The 24,102-nt window shown below is 44.1% G+C and overlaps 1 protein-coding gene across 5 annotated transcripts in view; it reads right to left on the reverse strand.

The window, feature by feature from the left end:
* The window catches only part of LOC126995466 (G-protein coupled receptor GRL101-like), a 192,433-nt gene that overhangs the window by 145,433 nt on the left and 22,898 nt on the right, over window positions 1–24,102 (reverse strand). Inside the window, exon 1 of one of the 5 annotated variants that reach the window (XM_050855034.1) lies at window positions 15,452–15,688. The exons of the other annotated variants lie outside the window; for them this stretch is intronic. The gene's annotated coding sequence lies outside the window, so the exon portion shown is untranslated. Of the gene's footprint in view, window positions 1–15,451; window positions 15,689–24,102 lie in introns of those variants that run through there. 5 annotated transcript variants of the gene reach the window in all.

A 24,102-nucleotide genomic window follows, 5' to 3' on the forward strand; every position in this document is an offset into this window, starting at 1 on the left:
GTGTGTGTGTGTGTGTGTTTCATGGCAAGGCCTCGTTTAGTGTGTCGACACGAACGCACCACGGCAGGAGTTTTCAACCATAAAAAGATCGGAATACGACCGAGAGAAACGAGAAATGTTAAAAGAAAATAATTCGCTTGAAATTATCCTCATTATTATGATAATTATTACTGTTATTTTTACTATTTTCATTATTATTATTATTATTATTATTATTATTATTATTATTATTATTATTATTATTATTATTATTATTATTATTATTATTATTATTATCAAAGGCCTTTCCCTATCCTTATTATCTCGGTCTGATGTTCGCGTACTCACTTCTGCGTCACCCAAGGCAGTGTTCCGTCTCTCCACTTTGCTCTCCGTCTGCTGCGAGTTCTACAAGGCTCGGGTTGCCACTTTCGTACATTAGTTGTCCATCTCTCCGTTCAACGCGTGAAATGACCTTTTATACCACTTTTTATCCTTAATATTTCACAGGATATCTTGCACTTTTATTTTGTTCATTAATCCATGGTGTTCGCCGCATATCTCGATTGATTGATTGATTATTGGTTCGACGTGTCTTGGCGCCGCAACATCTGGGTCACATAGTGCCGGATCTACTTCAAAATGGTTTGTATTTTAAAACTATATAAAACCGGTAAAAAAATAAAGACATGATAAAAAAATAACACCAATAAAACTATGTAAAACCGCTTAAAAATAAAATCTTTATAAAAAAATACACTAATAGAACTAAATAAAACCACTTAAAAATAAAATACACACCGCCTATCTCACTATGATAGATTCAACATTTTTAACCTCCATTCCTTTCAGCGTAATTCTTTGGTTTCTCTCTTTCATCTTTTACAACGCGCAAATACATAAATGCGGATGAGTCCGAATTGCTTATGATCGAAGATACGTCACAAACGAAAAATGATGGCGCTAACTTTGTGTAAACTGATAAATTCGGACTGAACCCAACGCCTTCGTACGAGCGGCTCCGCGCAGTCCAATTAATTCAGTTTAAAACAAATTCGACCCCACTTTCTTTCATCTTAATATTCACTAAGGCAGAGATGCAGTCTTACTGGCCATTTGATGTACTTTCGCATAGGTTTAGTAACATATAATTTAGTTTCGACTAAAGGATCTAAGCATCTATGTAAGTCTCTCTCTCTCTCTCTCTCTCTCTCTCTCTCTCTCTCTCTCTCTCTCTCTCTCTCGACCTTAATAAGCTAACCCATCTGCATCGTTCATTCAAGTCTGTCCTCCTCCCTCTTTCTCTCTCCCCTCTAACCATCCCCTCTCTTCTTCTCTCCTTCCTCCCTCCCCTCTCTCCTTCTCTCCTCCCTCTCTCCCTTCTTCATGCAGTCTTTCTCGTCTCTCCCTCCCTCCCTCCCTCTCTCACCGTCCCCCTCTTCATTCTACACTATTCTGACGATATATTCCTATTAAGCGTGTGACTCAGCGCAGCAAAAGTGCACAAGAAGGGAGTGGGTTTGTGAAGGAGGGGAGGAAGAGGGGGGAGAGAGAGAGAGAGAGAGAGAGAGAGAGAGAGAGAGAGAGAGAGAGAGAGAGAGAGAGAGAGAGAGAGAGAGAGAGAGAGAGAGAGAGAGAGAGAGAGAGAGAGAGAGAGAGAGAATGCAACAAAAAGGCAGTCGGAACTAGAACAACAATGCAATTAACTTGAACCTTCACACACACACACACACACACACACACACACACACACACACACACACACACACACACGCACACACACACACACACAAACACACCTATACGCACATGAACGCACGCACGCTCGCACACACTCCGTTCCGCGGTACTCCGTGGTGCAATGGTTAGCACACTCGTCTCCCGACCGAGAGTTTCTGGGTTTGTTCTCCAGACGAGGCGAAGAAGGATGGGCGATCTCCTCATTATTGCACCCGCGCCCCTGTCCAGCCAGCAGGGAGTGGGCGCCGCGTATTAGCCGCGGTAGTATCCTGCCTCTCGGGGCACCTCCAAGGCCGTTACACGCCCACGGCCCCAAACCTTGGCTCACCCACACAGACGAGCGCAAGCTCCCGCGAAGCTACGCACTGCTTCGTCATATCACTTGATGTTGGCTGGGGATTAAAAATGTTCGCCAAAGAGATCGTCTGTGCTTTCAGAAGAGATTTCATGCGGATTACTCACACGACTTTTCCCTCCTCTCCACTCAATCAACCACTCATTCCCTCACCCACTCACTCGCTCTCACACAGTCCGCGGATCACCAAGTCACCGAGCCACTCACATAATCGAAAACATTAAGTCGAAAATAGATACATACATTCGAAGGTCTGCCAAGAGCTGTTTCAGATGATGATGATGATAAAAGTGATGGCGATGGTGGTGGTGGTGGTGCTTTTGATGTTGACTTTTTTACGTGACGTAGTTTCCATCAAGAAATGGGGACTGTATCGGGGATGAAGAAAAGGAGGAGGAGGAGGAGGCAGCAGAAAGCCTAATGGCTCATTGCGAGGCTGCCTGCTTTCAGTGATTTAATCAATCCGTCAGCCACAGGAGTGGCTTGCGGGAAGAATTAAAGCACTACTGTACGTACTCGTGGGTACGCTTAGTTCACTCCCGACGCAGCAAAGTGACGGTCAATGCGAATTTTAAAGTTGATTGTTTCCGCACTAACCACTCCTTCAGGAAGGTTGTTCCAGTGGCGGACGACTCTGTTCGAAAAATAACTCCTGCCGATATCCGTAAGGCATCGCTTGGCTTGGATTGTTTCACCGTTGTTTCTTGTTCGCGGGTTAGTTTGTAGCGTGAAGAGTTTGGAGTGATCAACACTGCTGAATTTGTGCATGTAGTACTTGAAGACTTGTATCAGGTCTCCCCGCAATCGTCTCTTATCCAACGTGAAGAGGTTGAGTCGCTTGAGTCGTTCTTCGTAAGGTTGCGTTCTCATTGATGGTATCATTTTCGTAGCCCGTCGCTGTATTCTCTCGAGTAATTCAAAGTCTTTCTTGTAATTGGGAGACCAGAACTGCACGGCCTATTCCACGTGGGGTCATATCAGCGAGTTATATAAGGATAACATAACTCCCGGCGTCTTGTATTCGAAGTTCCTCGCTATGAACCCGGCCATAGTGTTGGCTTTCTTGCAGGCGGCCTTGCACTGTTTTGCTTGTTTCAGGTCACTGCTGATGGTGACCCCGACGTCTCTTTCCTCCTGTACTGCCTGTAGTGATTCGCCACCCAAGTAGTATGTGTGGTTGCTATTTCTGGACCCGCTGTGCATTACTTTACATTTGTTAGTGTTGAAGGATGTGATTATCCCAATTTTCATATATACTTTGGAAGAAGTCCAGTAGGTTGGTTAGACATGAGCGCTTATTCCTGAAACCGTGCTGTGCATCGGATATGATATTGTTGTCCTCAAGAAATTTGACGAGTTTGTCTCAGATAATCTTCTCGAGAACTTTTTCCCCAACTGAAGTCAAACTAATGGGCCTGTAGTTCAAGGCCTCGCTCTTTTCTCCCTTCTTGTAGATCAGTATTGCGTTCACTTGCTTTCAGTCTTCGGGAACTTTATTTTGTTGCAGTGACAAATTATAGATGGCGGTGAGTGGCTTGAGTATTTACTACTTGAGTTCCTTGAGCAGCTTGGGTGACAAGTCGTCGGATCCGGTTGACTTGTTTGTCTCTAGTTAGCCTAGGTGCTTTTGCACGTCCCGTTCATCAATTGAACCAATTTCTAGGGGCGTGAATCCCCTTGGGGGAATAGGGGTTTCGGGTATCGACTCTGTATTCTCGACCGTGAACACAGACGCGAAGTTCTTGTTCAGGATTTCGACCATGTGTCTGCTGTCTTGCGTTAGGGCGTCGCTTTCATCGTTTTGGGGACCGATGTTGCTTTTCGACTTCCTTTTTAATCTTATATATGTGAAGAACATTTTTGGATTAGACTTGGATTCGCGTGCTATTTGCTTCTCGTGGTCTCGCTTGCATTGGCGGATGAGGGTTCTGCAAGCTCTGAGGCTGTGGTGGTATTGTTCACGTGCTTCATCAATATTGTTTTCCTTCAACAAGTTGTATTTTCTTTTCTTTAAATTTATTGCCCTTCTTACTTGGGTAGTAATCCATGGTGGATTTACGCCATTGTTTGTTCTCCTAGTCTGCATGGGAACTGTCGTCCTCTCCACTTCTAGGAGTTTATTCTTGAAGATGTTCCACGAGTCGTCTACAAGGGCGAAGTCTGGTGTTTCCACGTAGCCTGAGGTAATAGTTCGCGAGCAAGATTGAAATTAGCTTTCCTGTAGTCTGGAGTTTTGGACGCGTTTTCTAAAAGCCCGTGTTCCATTCTAATGCTGAAGCGAATTAAGTGGTGATCGCAGCCACTGAGTTTCTCACCGACCCTCCATTCGCGTACGAGGTCGGAGTCAGTTACGCGTACGAGGTCTAGTATATTGTTTTCTCGCGTTGGTTGGGTAATAATCTGGGTTAGAAATGTGTCTTCTAATATTTCGAGTAGCCTATTACCCGCCTGGTCTCCATTCATTGTGTTCCAGTTGATTTTGGAACAGTTGAAGTCCCCAATAATTACTGACTACTTGTTTTGCGCTATTGCATGAATTTCTTCATACAGCGCTGAGTCGTCAGCTGCTTGTTGCTCAGGAGGCCTATATACGTTATCAATCGTCAGTTTGTTATGTTTGCTAGTTTCTAGCTCTGTAAACGATTTCGAATTTTTCTGAGTCTTGTTTTTTTTTTTTCTTTCATTGCAGGCAGCGTGTTCTTGACGTAACACATGACACCGCCTCCTTTTTTGTGGAGAGAGAGAGAGAGAGAGAGAGAGAGAGAGAGAGAGAGAGAGAGAGAGAGAGAGAGAGAGAGAGAGAGAGAGAGAGAGAGAGAGAGAGAGAGAGAGAGAGAGAGAGAGAGAGAGAGAGAGAGAGAGAGAGAGAGAGAGAGAGAGAGAGAGAGAGAGAGAGAGAGAGAGAGAGAGAGAGAGAGAGAGAGAGAGAGAGAGAGAGAGAGAGAGAGAATTACAGTCAGGTAGGTAAGGAAGAGAGCGACGCAGAAAATGAATGAATGAAGGGCGTGAAATCTGAAAACCAAATTAGCACCACAGAAAAAGAAGAACGGAGACGAGGAGGAGGAGGAAAGGAGGAGGAGGAGGAGAAAAGGAGGAGGAGGAGGAGGAGGATCAGCAGGAAGGAAGATGGTGCGCGGTAAATAGTATAAACTCACACATAATTAAGTTTGCAACACTCACCGGCTAACTTGTGGCTGCTATTAATTATCACGGGATTATCTCTCTGACTGCCCTTCCGCCGTCTTCTCCGTCTCTCGCCCACCTTTATTCCCCCCTCACTCTCCTCCTCCACCTCTTTCTGCCGTCCTGCCCATTGCGTCTTCACCGTTCTCCCACCAACATACTTACTGTGCAACTCTCTCTCTCTCTCTCTCTCTCTCACACACACACACACACACACACTATCTTCATCCCACCTCCATCAATCTTTCTTTACTGTTGCTATTCATATTTTACTCTCCTCCTCCTCCTCCTCCTCCTCCTCCTCCTCCTCCTCCTTCTGCTTCTTTATTCCCTATCTAGCTGGTGTCAAGAGGGTGAAACAAATGACGGAAAAAAATACACACACACCTCCACTTTTTTTTGTAACCCGCACCACCACTGTCACCACCACTATCACCACCACTATCACCACCTCCACCACTACCTCTACCGCCACTACTAACACTAGTTGTATCACCATTTCCCGTGTAATGTAGTGTATATATCAAAGTTTTTATTTATTTTATTTATACAGCAAGTAAGGATTCGGTATTATTTTCTCGTTCCTGGGAAAGGCCTCAGTGGCTTTTTTATTACGATTATTTTAGTCTACATAGGTGTGTGTGTGTGTGTGTGTGTGTGTGTGTGTGTGTGTGTGTGTGTGTGTGTGTGTGTGTGTGTGTGTGTGTGTGTGTGTGTGTGTGTGTGTGTGTGTGTGTGTGTGTGTGTGTGTGTGTGTGTGTGTGTGTAGGTGCGTGTGTGTGTAGGTGCTAGCTTGTCTAAATGAAATATATCTGTCAACATAAACACACATATCTGCCTACACACACACACACACACACACACACACACACACACACACACACACACACACACACACACACACACACACACACTCATTACACACTACACTACGCTATACAACCAAATACAACACAGCAAACCTGATCCACCCATGTAAATTACAACAAAATCATTAATTAAATCATTCTTTCCGTGCTGTAAGGTAATCGTATAAGCTGAATACTGATAAACCTGTACTGATAAACCTGCTTCTGTTGTGCCCTTCCATCAGCGTCGATTCCTGGCACTTCACTGGTTGGCGCAGGGAGCTGGTGAGCAGGTACGTTTGGTTACCTCAGTCTTCGTCATACTTTCATCTCCATATATTTTCTGCTTTTTTCTTTCCCTCTGCATCTTCTTCAGGGACGGATATTAGAGTTTGAGGGGCCGCTGCTTTAGTTTAAGGGACCGTTACTTAAGTTTAAGGGACCGCTACTTTAACTGAAGGGACTGCTACTTTCAATTCTGGGACCGCTTCTATCATTTAAAGGACCGGAACTTTAATATAAAAGACCGCTACATTAGTTTAACGGACAGCTGGGACCGCTACTATGATTTAAGGGATGGCCTCTTTGATTCAAGGTAAAACTATTTCAATTCAAAGTAATAGCATCTCGAAATAAGGGTCCCTTAACTTGAAGCAGCGATCCCTTAGATTAAACTAGCGATCCCGTAAGGCATCATCCATAACCTTTAAGTAAATAATCTTCCCACCCTCACGATTTCCTCACTCAGGCTCTTTCCACCAACCCCACCATCACCGCCTTCCCCCCATCACCACCTCCCCCCTCTATCACCACCTCCATCCCCCCCCCTCCATTACTCCCTCCCCTTCCATTAACACCACGTTAAGCTGCATAGGCGATTCCTTATGAACGCCTCAAAAATCCAGCGCTCCCTCCACTCCCCCCCCCCCCACCCCCGAACAACTACACTTAGTCATAAGAACATAAGAGCATAAGAACGCAGGAGTCTACAAGAGGCCGGTAGGCCTGTACGAGGCAGCTCCTTTGACTCTAAGCTCCCGTGTATCTAACCCCACCTAATATCGCTGTCCATGAATTTATCTAGTCTATTTTTGAATGTGACAATTAGCACTCACCACGTGACTGCTAAGCCTATTCCACTCATCCACCACCCTGTTTGTAAACCAATTTTTGCCTGTGTCCCTGTTGAATCTGAATTTATCCAGTTTAAGCCCATTACTTCGTGTCCTACCCAGTTCTCTTACCAACAAAACCTTATGAATGTCTCCCTTATTAAAGCCCTTCATCCATTTATAAACCTCGATCATGTCTCCACGCACCCTTCGCCTTTCTAGAGAATGCAAGTTTAACTGTTTGAGTCTTTCCTCGTATGGCAAGTTTCTCAACCCCTGAATCATCTTAGTCATCCTCCTCTGCACCGATTCTAACATTTTGACATCCATTCTATAGTAAGGTGACCAGAACTGAACCGCATAGTCAAGATGAGGTCTAACTAATGCTAAATATAGTTTGAGGAGGACTTCGGGGCTTCTGTTGCTTACGCTCCTTGAAATAAATCCCAGTACCCTATTAGCTCGATTTTTAGCTTGAATGCATTGTGCCCCTGGACGGAGATCAGAGCTCACTAAGACCCCTAAATCCCTCTCGTACCCAGACCTGCTTATGAGAGTGTCATTTAAGCAATAGTTATGTGAGAGGTTGTTCCTACCTACACTCAGAATACTGCACTTCCCTACATTGAACTCCATCTGCCATTTATCCGCCCAGTCATACAATCTGTTGAGTTCACCCTGGAGAATACTAGCGTCCTGATCCGACTCAATTACTCTACCGATCTTGGTATCATCTGCAAATTTACTAACATCACTACTAATTCCTGTATCTAAGTCATTGATATAAATAATAAACAAAAGTGGATCTAATACCGAGCCTTGTGGGACCCCACTCGTAACACATCCCCAGTCAGATCTTTTACCATTGATTTGCACTCTTTGCTTCCTATTGCTAAGCCACGCTTTGACCCAGTTCAAAACTTCACCCTCTACTCCGTGAGCCTGTAATTTAAGCAACAGTCGTTGGTGAGGAACTTTACTAAAATCAAGATAGATTACATCATAATTTTCATCTCTGTCAACCACCTCAAATACTTTATTGTAAAAGGACAAGAGATTGGTGAGGCATGACCTACCTTTTGTGAACCCATGCTGCGAGTCGTGAATTAAGCTATGTTTCTCTAAATGCTCCCGAATGTTCCTGGCTATTATGGACTCCAGCATCTTGCCTATAACCGATGTTAAGCTAATTGGGCGATAGTTTGAAGCAACTGACCTGTCCCCCTTTTTAAAAATCGGCGTCACATTAGTTACTTTCCATAGGCTCGGCACATAGCCAGTATTTACCGACATCTTAAAGATGTCGGTTAGTGGGTCACTGAGTACATCACCTAATTTCTTTAATACCCTCGGAAATATCCCGTCAGGACCTGGCGACTTGTTCTTCTTAAGCTTATCTATCTCATCCTGAACTACTTGCCTGGTAATGATTATATCCCTCAATTTATCGCCATCCCCGCCCTCGTACACCTGAACTCTTTCCGGTACAGTCGTTCGATCCTCCTGTGTGAATACTGAAAGGAAGTAGTCGTTCAACAATGTGCTCATATTTTCGTAATTTTCTACTAGCTCCCCTGTGTTTGTTTTCAGCGGTCCAATTTTCTCCCGTGTTTTTGTTCTATACATCTGAAAGAAGCCCTTAGGATTACTTTTCGCCTCATTTGCTACTTTGATCTCATAGTTCCTTTTTGCTATCCTGGTGTTTTTCTTAACTAATCTAGATAGTTCGACGTACCGGCCCCTGAGATGTGTTTCACCATTCTTTATTTTCTGATAAATTCCCTTCTTTAACCCAATCTCGTGGTTTAGTCCACGAGTCATCCACTTAGGATCATTGTTTTCTTTTCTAAGTGTTCGCTGTGGTATATGCTGTCTTTGCCCCTCTACTATTACTCTAACTAAATTACTGTAAGACATTTCTACCTGGTTCTCCTGGCTCTCCAATCCGCAGTTCTGGCCCTCATGAATCCCTAAATTATCCCAGTTTACCCCTTCAAGATGTCTTCGAAGCCCCTCGTAATTTGCTCTTCTGAAATCTGGCACTAACACTGGGTTTGGTTCGCGGGTTACCGCCCAGTCTAAACTAAAACGAACCGTTCTGTGGTCACTATTTCCTAACTCTCCGCCCACCTCCAACTCACGTAGCAAGTTCCCATTATTGGTTAGGACTAAGTCTAATATGTTATCTCCTCTGGTAGGCTCAGTAACTACCTGCTTAAGGAAATTATCTTGTATAACTTCAAGAAGGTCCTCGGCTTCCAGGTCACCCACTAGGTCTTCCCAGTCTATATTCCTTTAATTAAAGTCCCCCATTACGCAGACATTTCTACTCCTACTCGCCCGGCCAATCTCCTGTAGTAATATACTCGTGTCCTGCCTGTTAAGGTTGGGTGGCCTGTACATAACTCCGAGAGTTAGTTTTTCTTTCCCTTTGTAAACGTCCACCCAAACTGATTCTGAATCCTCTGCATCTCCACTGTAACTAGTTTCTCATCACGCTTACGCCACAGTACCTCCTCGCCTTATATACAATGCTACCTGCGAATCTGTATGCAATTCTAAACACACACCAACACCCTCCCGAACACACACTGATACAATTCTCCTCCCTGCCTCTCGCTCTTCCCCTTTTTGCAATTTTCTCCACCCGCATCTAAGTTCGCTGAAGTGTCACTCTTGCCTCCTTCCCACTCGTCATCTCTCCCAGCCGTGCATCTATCTCTAGCTAAACCATGCATGTGCTACACCGTTCCCAATACCCCTTTGCCCTCATCATCCTTCTTACCAATCTCCATCCTAATCCTGCATATGACAGCTCGTTCCTTACTTCCTTGTCCTCTTTTTCAATCGTTTCCTCTCATTAGCAGTACATACACACGTTCACAGCTAAATCATGCACTCTTTCCCATTCCTCTTCCCGGTAGTTCTTCAATCGCCAACACAACCCTCTACCAGTCTACGTTGAAAGCCGTTTTTTGTTTCATTTTCATACTTCCCATTTCTTTCTCACCAGTGCTTTCATTCCCAGCCCTCTGCCTATTCCCTGCCCCATTCTCATCCTTTTCACTACTTTCCTCAACAGCCCTTCCATTACTAGCCCTGCCATTAATGTATCGAGTCGTCTTCCTACTCCACAAGTTCCTGACACTCTCGCCCTCACGCCCCAACCATCTGTATCCCGCGCCTCCTTCTCTGCATCATTGTTACACTTCCTTCCTTCCTTCCATCCACCAAGCCTTCCTCCCTTGCTCATCATCCCAACAGACTTCGGTAATTTCAAGTATCGGAGAACTATACAAACAATCACTATCGAAGTTTTTCATTGGTTTAGAACAATGTGTAAAGACGAAACATAAACAAGGAACCAGGTATCGATGTTTTCACTGATTTCGAATACTGTGAAAGGACGAAATAATAGAAACAAAGGAACCACGACGACTTTCACTTCTTCATTGCCCCGCTGCAGACACGCTAATCCTATGCGGTTCACGGAGGGTTTGTCACAGCCTTCATTAACCTGGGGACACGAGTGATTTGCCTGCTAACCTTGGCCAGCCCTTGGAGGTGCTCAGAGTGATTTCGTGAAGTTCAGTGATTAGCATATATACAACTCAGGGCAACACCGGTAACTCTTCTTTCTTTCTTTCGTATTTGTTTTTTTCCAATTCTTTCTTTTTTCTAACTTCCTTTCCTTCCTTCCTTCCTTCCTTCCTTCCTTCCTTCATTCATTCATTCACTCATTCTTTCACTCTTTCTTTCTAATCAAAGTTTTTAGTTTCATTAACCAAAATCTACCTAAGAAATCAGAATATCTTATTAACACCATAACAAAATACACTTGTTCTGTCTTTTGTTCCTCTTCCTTTCATCAATGAAACAAAAATTATCTTTAGGGGTTCGGGAGACACACACGTCTACTGAAAGAGCCACAGGTTGCGGCCCCGGCGGACCCAAGGTAGACGGCTACAAACATTATATCTTAAGCATCACCGCAAAATATTGGGTTGGTCCACTCAAGGTACATAATTTCAAAGCACCGTGTGAATGTGTGTGTGTGTGTGTGTGTGTGTGTGTGTGTGTGTGTGTGTGTGTGTGTGTGTGTGTGTGTGTGTGTGTGTGTGTGTGTGTTGTATAAGTTTTGCATTTTTTTTTTTTGTTTGACAGTTTTCTATTTCATTTTTATTGCATTTCTGCCCCTTGAAATGTTGCCCGTGTTGAAAGAAATACTCTTCTTTAAATAGTTTGTTTCGGGGTCCCAAAAACAAAAACAAAAACAAAATATATAAATAGCAACTTTGAATGCTTGGTAATTTGCGCTTCTTATCGTATTGGTTGTGTTATTAAATTTAGCAAACGTTGATGCCACACGCTCTCTCTCCCCATCGAATTTGCATGTATGAATTTTGCAGCAACTCAGAGAAGCAAAGCACTTGAGTTTGTATGACCTTCGCGTGAACTCCAACGGAGCCAAGGACGAAAAAATAACGACAACCACCCGCAATTTCGGTAATTTTTGCAAGGCAATCCATAACCGGCAGCTTGCGATACGCTAAACTCCGCCGGCCCGTGGCTCATTCATGCCCGACAAACGCTGGTAATATCGCGATCAATGCCCTCACGCAACTTGGCCACGAATTACTCATTAACATATCGGCAGGATCGACCGATGTGATTAGTATATCAAAGGGAATATATTTGAGTTTCTATTGACGCTCGTTTTGTTGAGACCTATTGGATCATTAACTTGTGGGAATTCGCTTGCCTTACAATAGATATATTTGCCGATATGAGCACACAATTATGTGGGTCTGCTTTTGTTTTGCATATAAATAAACATAAATAAGTACGCAAAGCCAGAGGTGCGCCGCCCAGCTTCTGATATATGTTTATTTAGTTATTTATCTATTTAACCCTTTTTTTCACAGCAGTGCTTTTCGATTCTAACTATTGCATATTTATTCATGTAACTGCCCAAAAAATCGCCACTTAAGTTATTAGACACCTTCAGTCCCTGTATGAAACGGGTCGGAGAGAAAAGTGTATTGAAGTCTTGAGTGTGTGTGTGTGTGTGTGTGTGTGTGTGTGTGTGTGTGTGTGTGTGTGTGTAAGCGTACACACACACACACACTCCCACCTCCTCACACATACACACATACAACAGGGGTCGTCGGGTTGTATCGGTCCTTCGCTCACTTCACTGATGGACACGCCACGTATATAAACGCTCGACTGGACAGTACCATTCACCCCGGCACTCATGATCCTCCGCTCCATCGCTCTACAAAGGGACGAGACGGGGCGAGTCTTGGAGGACGCCACTCGGATCACATTTCCGATACAAGACACCCGGGATCAAGGAGTCTAGTTGCTTCTTTACCCTCCTACACCTTGAACGAGGAACGGCACGCGACAATTACATATACAAGACTCCCGGCATCAAGGAGCCTTATATCTAGTCTAGTATCATTACCCTTTTACACCTTGCACGGGGAAAAATAGGCATCAATCTGACATCTTCCTCGGCAATTCGCGTTAGACATACCCAACACTTCGCCTCCGTCTCTGGCTAATAAACACGTAGGAGTCTTGTACCCTTGCCCTATTAATATTACCGATCAACAGGCGACAATTTGACATCCTCTTTGGCAACTCGTACTGAACTTGTATAACACTTCACCCCCGTCAACTCACTATAAACACGTAGAAGACAGTCTCTCCCTACAAAAGACAGAGGTTCGTGTGTGTGTGTGTGTGTGTGTGTGTGTGTGTGTGTGTGTGTGTGTGTGTGTGTGTGTGTGTGTGTGTGTGTGTGTGGGTGTGGGTGGGTGTGTGTGTGTGTGTGTGTGGGTGGGTGGGTGTGCGTGCGCTATACCGGGAGCGCTGAGGACTAAAATCAAGCAAATCTCTCTAATTAATGGGACTGTGATTGAAAAGAGAGACCTAACCTGTTCCATCCACACTCATGAAAGTATTCCCTCACCCCGCCTCCTCCGCCCTGAGCTGTATGACAATCCCCTGCTTAGTATTAATTGCAGTGTTTACCGAATGCTATTGACACTACAGCTCACTCTCTCTCTCTCTACCTCTCTCCTAATCTCTCTATCTCTCTTTATCTGTCTATCCATCTTTTTCCCTTCGAATCACTAAGCACTACCGCCGAGTAAGCACCGTCCACACAAAGAAGTTATACAACACGCACTGAATAAAATAAATGGAGATTTGTGACGTTTTCTTGAGGGAAGGAGAGCAAGAGGGAGTAGAGAAGGGCATGGCTGAGAGGGCGGGCAGGGAAGGGAACAGGTCCTAAAAGAAGAAAAGGGACGGAAAGGATTCTCTGGGTAGTGGGAAGAGCGTTGCATAGGAAAGAAATGGGCGCTGGAGGGCTGCATAAGAAGAGGGATAACACAAAGCACCAGAACGATAGATACCCATGATCGACACCCTTCATCGACACCGCTCCTACAGTCCCAGGGAAGAGCCTCAACAAGTACCACCTTCGCTCAGCTTTCGGGGCACTGTACGTGTTATGATGCTCCTTTACGTTGATTGGTGAAAACTTGGCTCGGTTCATCAAGTGGTGGGCTACGAACACGTGCGGGAAACCTTGTTGGCTCTTGAATGGGGTCCGTATATCACTTCGCTAGCCGACACCATCGCCACCACCACCACCACCACGATGTTTGTTTCTCTACCACCACAATCATCACCACTACCCCTCCCCGCTGTGATGATTATTTTCCCACATCCACCCCCACCACCACCACCATCACCATCCCCACCCATCACAGCTACCACCACCACAACCACCATCATCATCACCCCCACCCATCACACCACCACCACCACTGCGAGTGTCGTGTCCCCATCAGCACGCTTCAGCATCACCAGCACGTTGATCATGAACTTTCCAAACAGTTGTGTGAAAATACGAGTGGGTCATTCTGTATATTGTTGGCGTGTGCGAGGCATGAATGTTGCGCACACACACACACACACACACACACACACACACATAGAGCACGTGCCATGCCGCCCACCAACGTCACACGGGGAAGGGGGCGGGGAACACTAAGCTGCATGAGGTGGCGGCGAGGTGGCGAGGCGGCGGTGTTTTTGCAGGTGGAAGCAGTTCTTATGCGTAGGTGGTGACTAATGCATAAATGAATATTGCATGAACCTTTATGTAGCCTATGTCGTTCAATAAATAACTGAAATTCTAAAAGTTAAATATTAAAAAAGGCAAAATTATGAATGATATATTTTAAGAAAAGTTGACACTGGAATAAATGACTGAAAATTAAAGAGGTTGTGAAAATTATGTATCTACGCACCCGTGCAACACTGACACCGCAAAACAATACACGCCACCTTACGGACCACGATACTGACACGCCTGAGGACATCATACACCTTGGTACGGCACTGAGAGCCTTATCCACACCACCATGAGCCAAGACAGGCGACTCGAACCACGCATCAGGCGGGCCCTCTGTGTGACTGTCCTTCAATTCCCTGTTCCTCAGCACACGAACACGCGGTGATGCTTCAGCCGTATCTTCGACATGATCATGGCCTCTAGTCGTAGTGCCTCGTCATAAACTGAATTGAAGGGTTTATTTGACTTTCCTGAGACTCAAAATATTGCAAAATAATCTGGAAAGTCAACATCGGCGCCAAATGTTAAGACCAACGACTGATTTTAATAAACATGGCTCATGGCTTTGCTGCAATTTCACTATTCGTCTTCTAACATGGTGGGAGTGGAAAAAAAGATATCACGCTTCGGCCTAATAGGAAAAAGTCAAAGAAACCATAAGTACACACGGAACAACATTTTTTTTATCAATTGAACATCAGTCGTCAGAGGAAAAGTTGTTACCAAAGGGACTGTTACACATAAATCCCCTTGGTTCCCGTTGTCTCACATGCTACTACTATTCAAAACGCTTCGCACGCTGTAAGTGTTCCAGTCGGGGTTTGCAATGGCAGAACAGCACCATGATGTGATCGTTTGTAGACTTCCCCGTTGGGAGTTCAAGTGGCAAGGAAAAGAAATCAGTGACAGACAACCACGAAAGCTTTACATGCACACCGATCAACATGAAACAAACTAAAACACACCAGCCTTCCGTATTGTCTTTCCTTTTCAAGATCAAAAACTCGTGACAACCTTCTGATGATGACAGACGCCCAAGAAACACTACGAGCTGCATGCACCCTGGCCATTTCCTCACCTTTAGCGATGTCCCAAACACTCTTCAGTCACTCTTCAGTATCGTCACAGCTCTAGCGTTAAATGGCTCTTGGCTTATGATGGGCTTTCACGGTATGGTCTTCGGGCGCTCCGCTAACGAGGTCTGGAGCCGAGTGCAGAGACATGAACTCAACAACGGTTGGCTGTGAAGTGGCGCCAGAAATCCAGAGACGCCATTCTTCGTTGTGAATAAAGGCGAAAGAAGGAAGCGACCACCCGTGCCAGTTGCTGAAAGCCTATTATTCTTTCCTCGCTACAGCATGCGTTTTAAGCTCATCAAAAGTGACGTCAGTTTCAGCAAGTTATTTTTGAGTTCTCTTAATTTAAGTAGGTCTGATATTTATGACCAAGGATGTTGATGATGAACACACATGCAACCCCCATGCACATGCTTTTATACATATAAATAAAAATAACCCGGACAAGCACGCAAGAAGCCTCAACAAACAAAGCCTCCGCCACCAGCATTCATAATAAGCTTGGATACACAAAGCAAGGCCAGGGGAAAGCATAAAACTTGTCCCCATTATGTTGTGGGACACTAAGTTCGTTTTGTTTATTGTTCCATCCTTAAACGAGGTCAGTAATTATTAGCATCATTTAAAAAAGTGAGTCACCAATCAACAGTAACAGCCCAATTTTTTTTTTTTTTTACAGTACAGGGATAGTAAAGAAATTTCTCACCCAAGGCTTATTCTTTTTACAGTAAACGGGCAGTAAAGGAATTTCTGACCCGGTTGTTCATATATTAGGACACCTCTCCTCCCGAAATTGACCCCTCTTTCGGCCACCTCTTTGGATTCTTTTTAGGAGCAGCGAGTAGCGGGATTTTTTTATATTATTGTTTCCTTTTTTGTGTGCCTTTGAGCTGTCTCATTTGTTGTAAAAAAAAATTTATATATATATATATATATATATATATATATATATATATATATATATATATATATATATATATATATATATATATATACCTTCATTCTGCCCATGCTTTTTTTAAATCATTCTTGTGTATCCTTACCATAGCCAACATTATTAATAGCTATCTAACGTCGCTCGGAATTTCTTATTTTTCACCTAACCATACCTAGCAATCCTTTCCCTCCTTACTTTACTCTTATATTTCCTTACGTAACCTACATTTTCAATAACTATCTAACCTCGTTCTAAACTTGTCATATTTTTCACTTAGCCACACCTACCATAAAATCTCTAGTATCTCCATTAATCTAAACCCAAAGTGACCAGCCTACTGTCCACTCTTATATTACCTTACCATAGCCTTCATTATTAAAAACTAGCTAACCTCGCTCTGAATTTGTCGTATTTTTCACCCAGCCATACTTAACCACAGTCTTGTTTACCCCAATATCTCTCATTTCTCTATTTCTCCAAACCAAACGTCACCAGCCTACCTTGACGTCACTCGGTTGGCCTGACTTACGCCACGCTGACAAGAATCAATAAATATTCTGCATGAATCTCACAGCCAACTGCATAACATCAACAAACAATAATATGCGGAAAGTCTTGGCGGTGTTACAGTTGATCATCTTCTAAAACAACGTGGTGTACGAGTTTTCTAAAAGGAGAGATGCACGGAACACACAAACACATCACAAACACACCAACCATCACAAACACGCAATAAACAGGCGAGACCACAAGGGAGAGGCCGTTGCAAAGGTCATTTCCCGGAACCATTGAAGTGAACTGAAGTATCCTGTGCAAGATCAGAAGCGAGGTAAACTCTGTCTTTGCCGGCGGAGTTCGACGAAAGATACTTGTCACGGCATGGAGGAATCATCGGGGACAAATCATCAATGAATCGACAAACAAACCCAATTAGAGCAACTCACATCCACGAGTTTGCTGACACGGGTTGCTTTCGCTTCCCCTGACACACGTAGGAAATACAGACGCCATCAGGTCTCCTTGATTCAATTTGTTTATAGTTAGATGAGGTAACGGTCTTCTGTATTTTGCTGCCTTCTTGTTACATGTGGTTACTTACGCGAAAGAAATACACACACACACACAAGATACAGTCACCACCTATAGTTCCGATGAATCCAATCCGTTTATAGTTTAGGCAATATTTTTTCAGGTATATCTAGTTACTTAGCCGAAAAAATACACATACGAAATCCTGACACCACCTATATTTTCTCTAATTCAATCCGTTTATAGTTTACACAATAATTTTCTGTTTATTTTGCAGCCTCGATAGTGCACCCATATACGTACAAAATAACAACAACATACATGGGATCCTGACGTCACTTGTAGTTTTTCGAATTCAATATCTTTTGTTAGTTAAGTTCGGCAATATTTCTTTTGTTTGTTTGTTTTGCAGGCTCTCAACTACATCCAGATACCTATGCGGAAAAATACACACACACGCCCCATAAAGTTACTCTAGTTTAATCCGTTTTTTAGTCAGATTAGACAATATTTTTCTTTACATTTTGCAGTCTCTCATCTCCGTCCAGTTACCTACGAGAGAAAAATACGTCCCAGGATGAATGTAAGTGTCTCGGACGACTGCGATGCGTCAAAACATAAAAAGGTTGTTGCCAGATTTTCGCGGCCCTTTCATGGTCACGCAGGCGGACACATAACGGCCAATTTTACGGTGTTTTTACGTTCCGGGGTTGTTTATCATTGGCGTCCTTCTTCCGAAGTATGCAGTAAAGGGTTTATGGCCTCCGATGAAAATCCAAGACGAGGTAAATGTCTCCTACTAACACCCCCCCATCCCCCCCAAAAAAAGGGTTAAAAGCACAGTATAACAATTTCCTACGGACTGCAGAGTGAATTTTACGTTCCAAACCCACGTAAAGGATCATCGTTTCCGGCAGACTGGTCCAAAAACGCGCCCTGAATAAAATAAATGGAGAGTTGTGACGTTTTCTTAATGGAGGGAGAGCAAGAGGGAGCAGAGGAGGAGGGCATGGCTGAAAGGGCGGCCAAGGAAGGGGAACAGGTCGTCGATGAAAAAAAGAAAACGGGCAGAAAGGGTTTTATGGGGGTTCTATGGGGTCTGGGAGGGGCGTGGAATGGGAAAGAAAGGGAAGTTGTTGGCAGGGCAGGGTAAGAAGTGTCATTGAGGATATTAATAAGCGAGGGGTTATTTTTTTAAGGGCTCAGCTACAGGGGCGATGAAATAGTTACCTCCACGGAGAACAAATGATAAGGATTTGACACAGATAACGCCATGACCTGAAGCTTTGTCACTACACTATCGCCAACACAACAATCGCATTATCACCCTTTCACCCCATCTCTCTCTCTCTCTCTCTCTCTCTCTCTCTCTCTCTCTCTCTCATCTTTCCTACACACTTCAAATCTCTCTTGTCCGATTCCCTTCCTCCTCCTCCTTCTCCTTTTCTTTTTCTTCTCTTCCCTAATCTCCTCTCCTCTCCTTTTCACCCTTTTCCTTTCCTTTCACTTCCCTCATCTTTCCTTCTTTTCCCTTCCTTTCCCTTCCCCTTTCATCACTTCTCCTCCCTTGACCTTGCACGTTCGCCAACCTGGGTGAGTGCCAGCGAGGGTTAGCACTGTCTGTCCCACCGTGCACCTTCTAGAGAACCAAAGCTCGATCGGTGGGACGGCCGTGGGCGCCTCCCTCCTCCGACCTACGTGGATGTCCAGACTCAATGACGCCGAGTGTGTGTGTATGCGTCTGCGTGTGTCTGCGAGTGTGTGTGTGTGTGTGGAGGGGCGGGGGGGGGGGGGCTGTGTTCCCGACTCGTTCTATCATCAAGTCGTGTAGCTCCGGCATCGTCCCGTCTTTAATCGTCCCTCAGTCGTACCTATTCACCGTCTGCGACACGACACTAAATTAACCTTTGGCACAGGCATTGCCGCCAAAGCTGCCCTCAGGAAAACACGCTCGTGATATCACTTGGGGATTTAAGTGTCGAGAGACCGAGAAAAAATGGGGAAGAGAGAGGGTTAGGGGGTGTGAGGGAGAGCGAGAGGGATAAGGTGGGAGAGGCAGATGGGGGGAGAGAGAGAGAGAGAGAGAGAGAGAGAGAGAGAGAGAGAGAGAGAGAGAGAGAGAGAGAGAGAGAGAGAGAGAGAGAGAGAGAGAGAGAGAGAGAGAGAGAGAGAGAGAGAGAGAGAGAGATTTGTTTATTGGCCTTAAGGCAGTTACATGGAGGAGTTTAAACATTGTTTTTTTAAAGCCACTAGTCCATTGAGCCGTAGCTCTCTATGAACTAAATGCTAAAAGGAAAATGAGCAGAGGAGGTGCGACGAGAGAGAGAGAGAGAGAGATAATTTACATAGATTTAAATAGAAATCAGACCACACAGACCCTATGGTCCAGACTAGGTGGTCTGTCCTTAAACCTAAGTGATTTTACATTAATCAGAAGGCTCCTAAACGTTGCATTTCTACTCTAGTTGATATTAAGTTGAAGGAAGTGACGGTCGAGCTAATTTTTGAAGGAGTCAATCGTGTTACACTGGACCACTGATGGTGGAAGCTTATTCCATTCTCGCACTACAACGTTGGTGAAGAAAAATTTGGTGCAGTCTGAATTTACTTGTCTACATTTGAGTTTTACGCCATTGTTCCTCGTGCGCAAAGTGTCATCGATCATAAACAATGTTGATCTGTCTACATTCGTGAAACCATTAAGTATTTTAAAACATTCGATCAGTTTTCCTCGGAGGCGACGTTTCTCAAGAGATAACATGTTAAGGGTAGAAAGCCTTTCTGCGTTGAATTTGTTGCGCAAAGAAGGGATCATTTTCGTTGCCCGACGCTGAACACCTTTTAATTTAGCAATATCCTTTGCATGGTGGGGAGACCAAAACTGTACCGCATATTCCAAGTGGGGTCTGACTAAACTATTGAAGAGCTGGAGTATTGCATCTTTATTCTTGAATAAAAAGTTTCTTTTAATGAAGCCCAGCATTCTGTTCGCTTTATTTGCTGCATCGATGAATTGCTGTGAGAATTTGAGGTTTGACGCGATTTTGATCCCCAAGTCCTTGACGCATTGAACGCTTTTGAGTTTAACGCCGTGCATTTCGTAATCGAACTTCTTATTCCTCGTTCCAACTTGAAGGACCTGGCACTTGTCTACGTTAAAGGGCATCTCCCATCTATCCGACCAAGCTGAAATTTTTTGCAAATCCTCTTGGAGGCTTTGCCTGTCTTCGTCAGTGAGAACCGACTTACCAATCTTTGTGTCGTCTGCAAATTTACTAATGCGATTATTGAGTCCAACATCCACGTCGTTGATGTAAATAATGAAGAGCACTGGGCCAAGAACCGAGCCCTGAGGGACGCCACTAGTGACCGGCGCCCACTCTGAGTTAAATCCGTCAATCACTACTCTTTGTTGTCTGTTGCTCAACCAATTCGCGATCCATTGGTGTACTTGACCGTCAATACCTATTTGCTTTAATTTGTAAAGTTATTTACGATGTGGGACTTTATCAAACGCTTTCTGGAAATCAAGATAGACTACGTCCAGTGATTTGGTTACGTCATAAACAGTGAAGAGGTCGTTATAAAAGGTTAAGAGGTTTGATAGGCAGAATCTTTTGTTTCGGAAGCCATGTTGTGAGAGAGAGAGAGAGAGAGAGAATTATCACCCATAACTTTTTAATTTAATTCCATTGCTGAATGAATTCTTTTCACTCTTCCCCGACGGTGACCATATTTATATTACTCTTTGTAATGCGCTGTTTTGCTTTTTTTGTGTGTGTGTGAAAAACTAAATGATTCCTGACGGCAAATTCACTTTCATGAAGAGTTTAAAATTTTATATTTTTGTGGCAATTCTATAGCGCTCACACACACACACACACACACACACACACCCACAGACCCTTCCCTCCCGCCGACACACATAGTTTCCCGGAGTGTTTTTTTTTTTTTTTTGTGTGTGTGTGTGTTGGTTAAATGGTGAACGTGGGATTCACTTTGACTTTAAAACCCGTGAATTAAGCGTGTTCTGCCCAGCATACATTTGGCACCCCACCCATGATGCTAATTTTAGAGAAAGCGAGTAATTTTAGTTGAAAACTCTGCTTTCATTCCACGTCGCTTTCAAATGGCCGATAAACTGTCCATTTCCTCTGGCCTGTTTGTCTACCTGTTCGGCTGTCCTCTTGGTTGTCTGTGGCTGGATGTTTGCCTCGCTGTCAATCTGTCTGTTTGTCTGTCTGTTCGGCTGTCCTCTTGGTTGTCTGTGGCTGGATGTTTGCCTCGCTGTCAATCTGTCTGTTTGTCTGTCTGTTTCGCTATCTCTCTATCTATCTCTATGTCTTTCGCTCTCTCTTCATATTTCCCTATTTCTCTCTCTTTTTCTCGACTGCAGCAGGAAGCTCAGGGCAGCAGGGAGGAAGGGAAGGGACCGGAGCAGGCGTTGGAAGCACATCCCGGGTCAGGCAGGCAGAGGTTCCCATTGTAACTTTTGGGAGGAGAGAGGAAGAGTAGAGAGGGCGTGAGTGGGGGAGAAGGGTTAGGGAGGAAGGCTGAAAGGTTTATTATGGGAGATTGGACATTTAGTGGAGGACGAGGACAGGAAGGTATGTGTAGAGGTAAAGTGATCGAGTTATGTATGTTATGTGTGTGTGTGTGTGTGTGTGTGTGTGTGTGTGTGTGTGTATCCGCCGGACCACTCATTGATCGATCATGTGTTTTCGAGGTTAATGGCAATAATCAGCGTCAATTTTAGTCAGCGTCACGGCCTGAGATCATTTTATTGCTGTACATTAATGCACGTGTGTGATTGCGTGTGTGTGTGTGTGTGTGTGTGTGTGTGTGTGTGTGTGTGTGTGTATCCGCCGGACCACTCATTGATCGATCATGTGTTTTCGAGGTTAATGGCAATAATCAGCGTCAATTTTAGTCAGCGTCACGGCCTGAGATCATTTTATTGCTGTACATTAATGCACGTGTGTGATTGCGTGTGTGTGTGTGTGTGTGTGTGTGCGTGAGCGTGTGAGCGTGTGCGTGCGCGTTCGATTATACGACTTTAATTAAGCTGGGTAATTAGAGGCAATCGGTTACTTGAATTGCTTGCCCTAAATATTAACACTTGATTTACCTTGTTATGCAATACTTTTTCTCATTTCATTTTCCTTCGCATCGCCTAATTCATCATCCCCTTCCACGACCTCACTATTCCTTCCTTTCACTCTAACCTTCCTTACACATGAGCACGAACTCTTTCCTTTCTCCCTTTCCTAAATACCTTTATATCCAGCAAGGTGAAAAGGAGGGGGGGGGAGGGGGGAGTACGGAAAAGTTATGGGAAAAGTATAGGTCGCGTCACACCACCCGGATTTGAGACCGAGAATGAGAGAAAAGTGTAATTAATTGTGTGGTTATGTGCTTGTGGGAAAACGGAGTCTGAAACTGGGAGGGAAGGAATAGATGCAGAGTTAACAGAAATTATTCAATACATTACGCAACTGACATGGATTTTCTGGCACTACTAAATGTCCTCTCCTCCCTTTTTTTTCCGGCAATTAACTTCTCTCCTCGCTCAAAGTACTTTCATTTATCCTCACCACCAGCGAAGAGGCAAAAACTGGGTAGGAATAGATGTTGGGTGAGCTGAAGTGATTTGAGCTTATAAAATACACAGCAGACATGGATTTTCTGGCCCTACTAAATGTCCTCTCTTTCCTTTCTTTTCCCGGCAATTAACTTCTCTCCTCGCTCAAAGTACTTTCACTTTCCCTCAACACCACAGGAGAGGCAAAAACTGGGTAGGAATAGATGCTGGCTTAATATAAATGATTTAATATATTACACAACTGATATGGAGTTTCTGGCACTTTTAAATGTCTTCTCCTTGCTTGCTTTTTCCTACAACTCGCTTTTCTCTCCGCTCAAAGTACTTTCCTGAGAGGCAAACCTTTTTCCTCATTAAGGCGGCACTTGTACCTTCTTTCCCTCCTCGTTAAGCCTCGTCTTCCCGCTCAGCATACCTCCCTTTCACTCCTCAGCATCCCCTCCTCCACCCCCTCTTTCCAACTCCAACACGATTTTTCTCTACTAACAGCTTTTTACTTTAGCATCTTTTCCCCCTTTCAAAACACCTTCTCTCCACTCCTTCCTTCTTTCATCTTTTCAAGACATACTCATTCCTCTCAAAGCTCTCTCTCCACCTCTTCATCACACCCTTACCCTTTCGTTACGGAAACATCCAGAACGATGGCCGCCGACAGCCACTGAAACTAAGGCCTTATGGACCTTGGTGACAACAAACAACGGTGCAGCGCGAGGCGTATCACGTAATTTTCGTAAACAGTGAAATTTAATCAAGCTAAATTCAACCCAACCTAACTTAATCTGACCTGACCCGACCTAGCTTAACTAATTCAACCAAACCTATCTTGGTCTGACCTGTGCCCTTCTGCCAAAATGCGATTAACATAAATATATCCCTCGATATAATCCCCCAGACCATATTTTAAGTTAATAATATCTCATAAGCGAGTGACTTGGAACAGCAAATCAATAGAGTGTTTTTTTTTTTTATGCATAAAATACTTCATATAACACAAAGGTGTCCTTTGCAGTGTGACGGACGTACTTCTGGAATAATACCACCCCTCAACACATCCTACTCTTCCTCATATATATATATATATATAT

Source organism: Eriocheir sinensis, chromosome 8 (assembly GCF_024679095.1).
Source record: "Eriocheir sinensis breed Jianghai 21 chromosome 8, ASM2467909v1, whole genome shotgun sequence".
NCBI lineage: Eukaryota > Metazoa > Arthropoda > Malacostraca > Decapoda > Varunidae > Eriocheir > Eriocheir sinensis.